Source organism: Mustela nigripes, chromosome 14, assembly GCF_022355385.1.
Source record: "Mustela nigripes isolate SB6536 chromosome 14, MUSNIG.SB6536, whole genome shotgun sequence".
NCBI classification, from domain to species: Eukaryota; Metazoa; Chordata; class Mammalia; order Carnivora; family Mustelidae; genus Mustela; species Mustela nigripes.
The window spans coordinates 36,794,019-36,804,467 of NC_081570.1; positions in this window are offsets into that span (position 1 = coordinate 36,794,019).

Below are 10,449 nucleotides of genomic sequence, written 5' to 3' on the forward strand. Positions count from 1 at the left end.
TAGAAATAGTACCAGGGATAGTGCTAACCATGAAGGTGTCATCTCATTCAAAGTATAGTAATCAAGGGGCAACTTTCAACAGGCCATACAGGTAAATTTATAAATACTCCGTCCCAAGCCAGAAATGGATGGGGTTGTCAAGCATCTTGAAGGAGCTACATTGTCCTGGATGAAATACTCTGACTTTTCTTGTCCCCTCAACTGGAAGATGTTTTTTGCTTATGCACATAAGCAAAAAAAAAATTACAAAAAAGGGAAAAAAAAATGTGCTCAGTTACTACAAGTCTAGAAAGGATAATGCACTCAGCGGAGTTGTAAGTAATATCAACTGTCATGTTTTTATTATTTACCTTTTGTAAATCATTGGCCTTTTTTTACTAATCTAAAGAAAATTATGGATCTTCTCCAGAAATGTGTATGTACCCCAAGCTCCAACAGAGTTTGTTGGTGATCCTATGATGTTGGTGGATTCCATGAGCCCAGGTCTGGACCCAAATGATAGCCCTTCCTCTGCCTTCATAACCTTAAGAACCTTAGCAGATGGCTGTGTCTAGTAATGGAGGTTCCCATTAGTTCAGAAGGCAAGTTATTGTATCCCCAGGCAGCTGTCACTGATAATAGTGTTTCAGTATACTGAACCAAAACCTTCCTTCTTATAACTTTCACCCATAGATAACAGCTCAAAATTTCTTTATCAATTTATAGTTTTCAGAGTCCTTTTACCACCATTACATAATTAGATCTATACCACCCCCTTTGTGATGTATGCATTGAAAATTATCATATTCACTTTCCCAATGAGGAAAGGAGTTTCAGCGAGATCAGGTGGCATATCCAAGGTCTCTTAGTCAATGAGTAGCAGACCTAGAACTCTAGAGCTTTGGCAATTCTTTAAGTAGTTAAGAGATAGTTCTCGTGACTTCCCAGGTACTTAGTGTTCCAGCACTATAGTTTCAGCAAATCTAACGTGGCCTTGCACTAACATCCACCACCATGGAGTCAAGATGCTGCGAAATGATTGTGTTCATGGCCATCATCCTGGAACTAACTTTCTTCTGTACCTACTCTAGTCTGGGACCCATTTAAGCTCTGGCATCTCTGTTCTATCTCTCCTTTACAATTCCGCTTCTGGTATTTGGATTTGACATTTGCATTTTGGATTATCTCTCCAACTCCTGACTGTCCTTTTCTCCTCAAAGAGGAGGCCTGAACTACACTCTCCTTCAGGTCTCATTCACCATTCAGTGGTCCAGTTGCTGGCTGATGCTTCAAGCAGGCCCCGTCTTATCCCCCTTGAATGGGGATCCTGATCCAGACCCCCAGCTCTGTCTACTTTTTCTCACACATCATCATCCTCATAGCCAACACTTTCCTGGTTTGTCTCTTCCTAACTCAAACCAATTTGACAACTTCTGTCTTAAAGCATGATGCCTGGAAATGAAAACAAGGATCCAAAGTATTATAAGCCTACTTCTTCTGGCATCTGAGACTGCCTCAAGCAGGGACACCAGTGGTATTTGGTGTCCCTACTTGTTTAGTCATTTTTAGTCAACACTCCAGAAACAAGAATCTCTTTGAGAACAACTGTAAGACCTGAAGAAAAGTGTCCACAGCTCTCTCTCCAATTTCTGGAGGGCATGCAAAAATGGTGGCCCCAGCACTGCAAATTCTTTTTTTTTTTTTAAGAGTTTATTTATTTCTTTGTCAGAGAGAGAGAGAGAGCACGCGCACACAAGCAGGCAGAGTGGCAGGCAGAGGTGGAGAGAGAAGCAAGCTCCCTGCCGAGCAAGGAGCCTGATGCAGAACTCCATCCCAGGACCCTGGGCTCATGACCTGAGCTGAAGGCAGAGGCTTAAATGACAAAGCCACCCAGAGTCCCTGCAAATTCATTTAAAATAGAATGTGAGTATCTCCCCTGAATGGAGCAGCACAGCTTCCCTGACAAATTAAAATATCTAGTAAGGACACTGACCTTTTCCTTCTTCTCTCCTACAGTGACCCACTGTTATATGAATTACTGTGCTAGCCACCATTAAAGGCCACCCTCCCAAACGAATGTTCTGAGGTACACCTGCTCGCTAGAAACAGGCAGTGCTGAACAACCCACGCTTGCTTTTTCTCACTCAAGACTAATCATATTTGTTTGTGGAATACGGAGCTATACCTACCTGAAGACATCTAACTATAGATTGGCCCCACCTCTAACCACAGGTTGACATTTTCACTCTGTATATGCTACTGCACGGTAGGCACTCAAGACATACTTATTTAACGAATGAATGAATTCATGAATGGAGAGTGAACAAATGAACTATGATCATGAGCTGGCGTCTAGCTCTGGCTGTTCTACTGACTGTCTAGCCCACAAACAGCTATATATTTTCAGAGAAAATAAATGTTGCAGCTCTGAGTCAGTTATGACATCAATCTTAGCCACAGCTCAGTGAGACATTGTGTAGCTTCTCATAGTCCTGCCTACTGCAGGGGACATTATTTATCTGCACTTCTCCTTCCCTCGTAGATATTTATGGAACACCTATACACCAGGCAGTGTTCTAGCCACTGGGGATGTTGTAAGGAATAAAAAGACCAAGACTCTCGAAGCTTATATTCAAGAGGGGACCCAAACAGTGAAAAAGTAAATGAATAAGTGAATACATTACTTAGGTTTAGGCTAGCTGTAATAACCAGGAAACCCCGCCCCCCAAAAAACAAATACTGCCCCTCTCTGTGCCAGTCTATCCCTTTGGTTTATTTACTTCCCAAAGAGAGACTGCATTTACTCCCTCCTTGAGGATGACAACAAAAATCCTATCTCCCTGGATATCTAAAATCTCCAAGTGATTTCATTTCTCTTCATCAGGCCTGGATAGGACTTCTTGCGTTCTAAGGTTCTATGAAGTAAAAGACAAGTTCTCTTCACTTAATGATGGAGCAGAGACAGGAAAACTGAAATAAAAACTCTCGACCTGGGGCACCTGGGTGGCTCAGTGGGTTAAAGCCTCTGTCTTCGGCTCAGGTCATGATCAGGCTCCTAGGATCGAGCCCCACACCGAGCTATCTGCTCTGCAGGGAGCCTGCTTCCTCCTCTCTCTCTCTGCCTGCCTCTCTGCCTACTTGTGATCTCTGTCTGTCAAATAAATAAATAAATAAATAAATAAATAAATAAATAATCTTTAAAAAAAATAAAAAACAGAAAACTCTCAACCTTAACCCAAAAGACTATTTCTCAGATGTTCTTGCTATTAAGTATGACGGTGTGACTGAGTTTAGGCCAATGGGATATGAGCCAAGCAAAAGTGATGTGATGATGAGATCACGCCATATTTGGATCATGGCAATGATTGGATCATTGCCATAAGCAAGCAAGTTGCTTGCTCTATCTAGATCTCCTCTCCCCTTCTCAAGAGCTGGAAGGATTTTGGTTGATTTTGATAACTGACCATTTGGGCCGCGTGTTTTTTCTCCTCCTGTACTTTAAATTCAACTTTTACATTTTAAATTCACCAAAAAAGGATGAGCCTGAGAAACCCTCAACTGCGATAAAAGGAAAATACCAGGCCCCTGCATGATCTCTTTACCCACAACTTTGCTACGTGGCCCTCATTGTGCTATATAATTTACACATCTCACTAGCTATAAACCTTTATTTTTTCATGATTTCCCAATGGCTGTTCCTGAAAGGGGTATTTTATTCATAACAACCACAAGGGCTGTTCCAGCCACATCAGTTATTGATAGGCTGAGACCAGTGCAAAAACACTACCATACTTCCAGGGCACCTAACTGGCTCAATCAGTAGAACACATAACTCTTGATCTCAGGATTGTGAGTTCAAGCCCCACACTGATATAGAGCTTACTTAAAAAGAAAAGAAGAGTTAAAATCAATACTAAAAAAAAAAAAAGTCCCACCAAGACTACTATGTTCTCCCACCAAAACAAAACAAACTTTCATTAACTTTATTAATGATTCTAAAAACCACCTTTACTAAAGCTACAGAGCCATCTACTTCCCTCCCACCCTCACTCATCAGACTCAGTCAAAAAGTCTAGTTTCTAATTTTCTCTCAAATTCAACCCCTTTTCCCCATTTTTATTAGCAACACATTCATTCACTGATTCATTTATTGACTCTACTGTGGGCTAGGAATCATGTTATAAATTGAAGACATCAAAGATAATTCGGCATGGTTTTTGACTGAGAGGAGTTTTCAGTACAGTGAGGAAGAAGGTAAGTAAAACAATGTTTATAATACATTGTGAAGAGCATTTTCCTCAGATTTTCCCAGGGAGCAATGAGAGTCCAAGGAAGTGATTGCTAAGCCGCCATGTGTGGATGGGGATGGTAAGTCAGGTAAGACATGCTTCCCAAAGGAGGTGATTCCTCTTTTTGTAAACCCTTACTATCTGGTTGGGCTCCTTCATGAATACGACAAACCGCAATAGTACTTAGAATTAAGGAAATAATTTTCTGTGAGACTTCATGTTGCTAAGTGCTCGTCTCAACTAATCCAACATTACTAATAAAACTCCTACCTAAAGGATGTAGAAGGGATAATTGCCATGATATGGGCTCTGAGCTGGCCAGAGAACAACTCTCTACTCAATTGCCCCTAAGGGGCATTCTAAACTGGTGAGTGTTAGTAACATCTCTAAAGGTGTAAGGTTTAGTATCACCATGGAAATGACTACCCTCAGAGCTAATAATGAGATGGTAATAAAGACAGCTGTTGTATAATGAACACAATATGGGCAGAAACAGAATTACCAAGAGGATGATCTGGGAAGAGACCGGAAACATTTTTCATCCACAGGCTTCATAAGATAGAATGGAAAACCACCTCTAAAACTCTAATGTGGAGACTTGGAGTTTGAGTGCTGTCCATAAAGCTCTCCTGGGAGCTGGCCACTGCTGCTTACCATACACTGAGTTTTGATTATGCCAACCCGTTTCTCAGAAGACACTTCCAGTGCTGGTACAGACCTCAGGGAGTTCACAAAATATCAACCAAAGATCATCAAAAACCCTTAGAATTATTTTCCCTTCTAATATATTGGAGAGTACAGAGGGACACCACAAATGACTAGAAATGTGCCATGGGGGCAACAACAACTTTGGAAGACCCAACACTTACAATTAATATTTTATGACTTGATCCCCCAAAACCCTCATTTCAAAGAAACCTGTAGCCTTCAGTCCTTTGGTCTTTCTGTTGTTCTACAACTTTTACTTTCTTTTCTCTATTTCCTGCCATCTTCTTCCTTGTTTCTGGCTTCCTTCTCCTTTCCTTCTTTTACCTTTTCCTTCTGCCCTCTTTCTTCAATTGCTTTTCCTCCAAGAGTTGGTTTTATCTGTTCAAAGACTGAAGGAATTAAGTTTATTCTCTACTAAGTCACACTGCTGGGAACATAATTTCCTACAACAGACTTTCGACTCTAGTCACATGTAATTTGCCAACCTTTCCCCACATCACTGCCCCCCCCCACTATTTACTGCATATCAGTTGCTGAATGTGACAGTTAATCTGATGTGCCAGTTTGATATAGGCCCCAGGTGCCAGACACTAGGCCAGGCATTAATCTGGGTGTGTCTGGGTGTGTCTAAGGGTGTTTCCAAATGAGCTTACCCCTTGAAAGGGCAGACTAAGGAGAACAGACTGCCCTCCCCAATGTGGGGGTGCATCATCCAATCAACTGGAGGCCTAAATAGAACAAAGAAGCTCAGTAAGAATAAGCACTTCCTGCCTGACTGCTGGGCTGGGATATCAATCTTTTCTAGCTTTCACACTTGGACTGAAAAATTGGCTCTTCTTGGGTCCTAAGCCTGCTGGTTTTCAGACTGGAACTACGCCATCAATTCATATGGCTCTCCGGTCTTCAGATTCAAGATGAAATACTGCACATTGCCTTTCCTGGGTCTCCAAAGTGCTGACTGCATATCTTGAGACATCTCAGCCTTCATAACAGCATGAGCTAATTCCTTATTTTATATATATTTTTATATATGTATAAATATATATACATACAATGTTTTATATATAATATATAGTGATATATAATATATACTATGATATATAGTATATTTTATATCTATATCTATATCTATCTATATCTGTATCTATATCTATATCTATATATTCTGTTTCTCTGGGGAAACTAGAATAAACCCTGGAATAAATACTCAAATCTGGGTTTTCATTGGTTTTATAATAGTTCAGTTCAACCACAGGCTAACCAGATTGTCTACCATTTTCACTCAGTTTTAACAGCTAAGGTCACCAAGACCCTTCGGGGTCAGACTAAAGTTGTAGCTAGGGTCTGGAGTTCTTGGAAAGCCAAAGTTAACATTCCTATTAACAGGAAGTCTCTCTGCTATGACTCCTACTTCACCTCTGCAATAATAATCAGGAAATTCTGAGCATACTTACATAACTCTTCCTACCTTTCAAGAGAAGTCTCAATAAACAGTCAAACAAAAGATTCCAGTTCAGGGATAGCTGGTCACCATCTCCCTTGCTCGCCCTAGCATCTTCCTCTGGAAATGCCTCTGAAGCCAAAAGCCTCTTAGGTCTCCCCATCCCAGGGTCGTACTGTCACCTACTGGTGCTGGCCTTTTCCATTCCTACACTCTCCTTCTCTCACAGCCCAGTCTCCTGTCAATACTTTGTAGGATGAATGGTTTCTCAATGTTTAAGTAGGGCTTTTTCAGCATGAGGAAGACCATTTCTTCTTCATGGTCATTAAGTCCTGACACAAGCAGTGATAAAGATTGTCTGTTTACCTGATTGGTTTCGAGGAGGTGCCTTTTGGAATTTATAGCATGACTCTGCCTATCTTCTGTAAATGTTGGTTAATGCCTAATTTGATCTATTTCTAGATCATAATCTCATTCCACTGTTGGCCTCTAGGTGAATAGCTTTAAGTATTTGGTGGCTTTATTCTAAGAGGGCAGCTAAGTGACTCTGAGACAGTGTGAGCCTTTCAAGTCTTGCTTCCATGCTTTGTTGGACCAGTGCAGCATTAAATCTAGGTCCCATTCTGTCCCACTACTATGACCATCTCCCTCTGAGTACTTTACCTGGTGGCTTAAGAATTCTGAGGTTTTTTGCTCTCAGTGTGGGGAACATAAATATTCCCAGACCATGAGCCTTTGATTTTGCTCCTGCTAAGACACTGAGGTGTGCTTTCCCAGTCTTGGGTAACTTCCTTGGGTGCGTGCTGAGTAAGCTTCCTTTGGAACAATGAAATGCTTTCTTCTTGTCTCATCTTGCCTGCTCTTAACTATTTCAACAAGAGCTAATGACAGAGCCAAAACCTTCCTTGGTTCTGAAGCTAATGAATTTACTGAGTGAGACCACACACTTGTGCTGTCAGAAGCTTTCCATCTCCTGAATCAGGGTATCGCAATTTCTTCTCTATGACATAAACTGGCTCAAAGCACTTCATTTCCTTTAAGTATTTTGACTTGGGCTTCAAAATTGTGTTCACAGTTGAACAATATTATTTGAATTTATAGAGATTTATTATTGGTCTTGAATCTTTTTGACTCAAAGTATCATGTTTCACTTTTTTTTTTATTTCATTTATTTATTTGACAGAGATAAACACAGAGAGGGGGGAACACAGGCAGAGAGAGTGGGAGAGGGAGAAGCAGGCTTCCCGCCAAGCAGGGAGCCCAATGTGGGCCTCAATCCCAAGACCCTGGGATCATGACCCGAGCCGAATGCAGACGCTTAATAACTGGGCTACCCAGGCTCCCCATGTTTCACTTTTTAAATGGTGCTATTGTTCCAATCTACAGAGGAAAAACTTGTCCAGTGAGGACCTTTGGGCTAGGTGGTTTGCTGGGCATGACACCATGGCCAGAACTTCCTGGATCCCCTATGTTCTGGCTAAGCTAAGAGGTGCTCTTAGGACATCCTTGATCATCATCTTACCTTGTGAGTGTTTTGAAATTCATTCTAGAATAGTACTTTGTAAGTTGGAGTTGCTGAATAGCCCCTCTGATATGGTGAAAATGTCTGTAATCTTCTTCCCAGTAACTTATAATCCAGTCTTATCATAAGAAAAATATCAAATTCCATTAATGGGAAGTCTTAAAAAATACCTAACCAGAACTCCTCAAACTATCAAAGTCATCAAAAACAAATAGAGTCTGTGAAACTCCCGTAGCGCAGCCAAGAGGAGCCAGAGGAGACTTGACAACTAAATACAACGTGGTATCCTTAAATGGGACCTTGGAACAGAAAAGAGACATTAGGTAAAAACTAAGGAAATCTGAATAAAACTATTGACATTATTTAATAATAATGTATCAACAGTGGTTCATTAATTGTAAAAAATATATCACATTTTTGTAAAATGTCAATAATAGAAACTAGGTGCAGGGTATGGAAACTCTATATTATCTTGTCAATTTCTCTATAAATATAAAACCATTCTAAAAATAAAGTCAATTAAAATAATCCTAGAGGATCTACAAAAAAGCTACCAAGAGGCACCTGGATGGCTCACTCGATTAAGCATCTGCCTTTGACTCAGGCCATGATCCCAGGGTCCTAGTATCAAGTCCCACATTAGTCTCCCTACTCAGCAGGGAATCTGCTTTTCCCTCTGCCTCTGTCCATCCCCACCCCACTCATGTTCTATCTTTCAAATAAATAAACAAATACAATCTTAGAAAGATAAAAACTACCAAAACTAATAACTAAGTTGGGAAGGTTACAAGATGGAAGGTTGTGCACCAAAGAATTATTTCATCAGACTTGGGATGTTCAAACCCTACACAAGCCAGAAAATAGACTGGCTTTTGACTGAGTCTTGGGAGATAAGCTCTTAGCTCTTCAAATACCTTGCCTCATGAGTGTCCTGGTACACCTGGAGCCTTGGACCTCACCAGGGAGTTTATGCTAACAATGTGATTTATAGTGGAGACCTTGGGTCATATTGTGTCATTTCCACCTCCTAAGAGGCTAGAGAGATTGAGTAACTAAGGTCAGTCACATTTTCCATTCTTAAATTCCTGAGTCCCAATAAAAATAAATCCCGGACACCAAGGCTAAGGCCAGCTCCCCTGGTCTGCCATTCTTTGTATGTGTTGTCATATATCATTGCTGGGAGAATCAGTGCTGTTCATTGACTCCAGTGGTAGAAGAGAGCATGAATCTCACTTCTGGTCTCTATGAGCCTGTTTCCATTGCTGATTTTAATGTACATCCTTTCACTGTAATAAACTATAATTGTGAGTAGAACAGCATTTCTAAATTCTCTGAGTTTTTCCAGTGAATCATCAAACCTAATGGTAGTTTTGGGAATCCCCAACACAAGGCCAATAGGTCAGCATACAAAAATCTGTTGTATTTGTAGATAGTAGCAATGAACAGCTGTAAAATGAAACTAGAAACACAAGTCCATTTACAGTAGCAGCCCCAAGTATAAAACGTGTAGGAATGAATTTTACAAAAATATGTTCAAGCCTATAGACACAAACTACAAAACTTTGCTAAATAATTCTAGAATTTCCATTTAACTTTTCTTTCCATTTCACTTTCTATGGATTAAATTATTTGATGAAATTCTTCATTTTTCCCTCTATATTCTGAATACATCAGTCATAGTCATTTCAATGTCTCTGGCTACTCAATATTTGGGTCACCCAGGGGACTATTTCTATTGTCTGAGGTTTTTTCTTGTGCTTTTTTGATCAATTGGACTGTTTCTTGGCATTTCGGCTGAGTTTTTATTTAATGCTGAACATTGTGTGTAAAGAATTGTAGGAGCTCTGGTAGGTTCACTGAAGAGGGAATTATCTTCTGGAAGTCAAACAGCATTTTGGTAGAGCCTCGTGATACAACTGATGGGAAGTGGGCAATTTGGACACACCATTTCCTTTCAGTGCTTTCAGGTGGCTTTACTTTGTAGTACTTATAATTATACTGTACATTTTTTTGTACCATATCTCTCTACTTCAGAGCCCAAAGAAGCTCTAAAAGACATCATAAAATTTGAGCATCAGGGAGATGTAGAAAAAAGGGCCAGTAGACACTGATGGGCTTTTTGTGTGACGTGATCTTCATTTTTCTTTCCAGAACATGTGAGACAGGCCCATTACCTGAACTTCTTTGAACACATTTCCTAATGACCCTGAACACCATTATGAAGTGTGCTTTCAGGCACCAGGACAGTGCCTCCGTGAACAGGTCAGTGACTAAAGGAAGGACAGGAAGTAAACTCATTCACCACCAGCTATTCCCTCCATTAGCATGCTGCCCCACCTCCTCTCTTCCAGCATCTTTAAATTCTGCCTGGAAGTAGAGCTTAAAAGCAAACTCATCCACCGTGGCCAGCAGGCTTTTCTGCCTCACCATACCTGGTTTACAAATTCATCCTCAAAACCTCCACTTTAATACATATTGTCAAGTAGCCAATGAGCCTGCATATTCGTGTT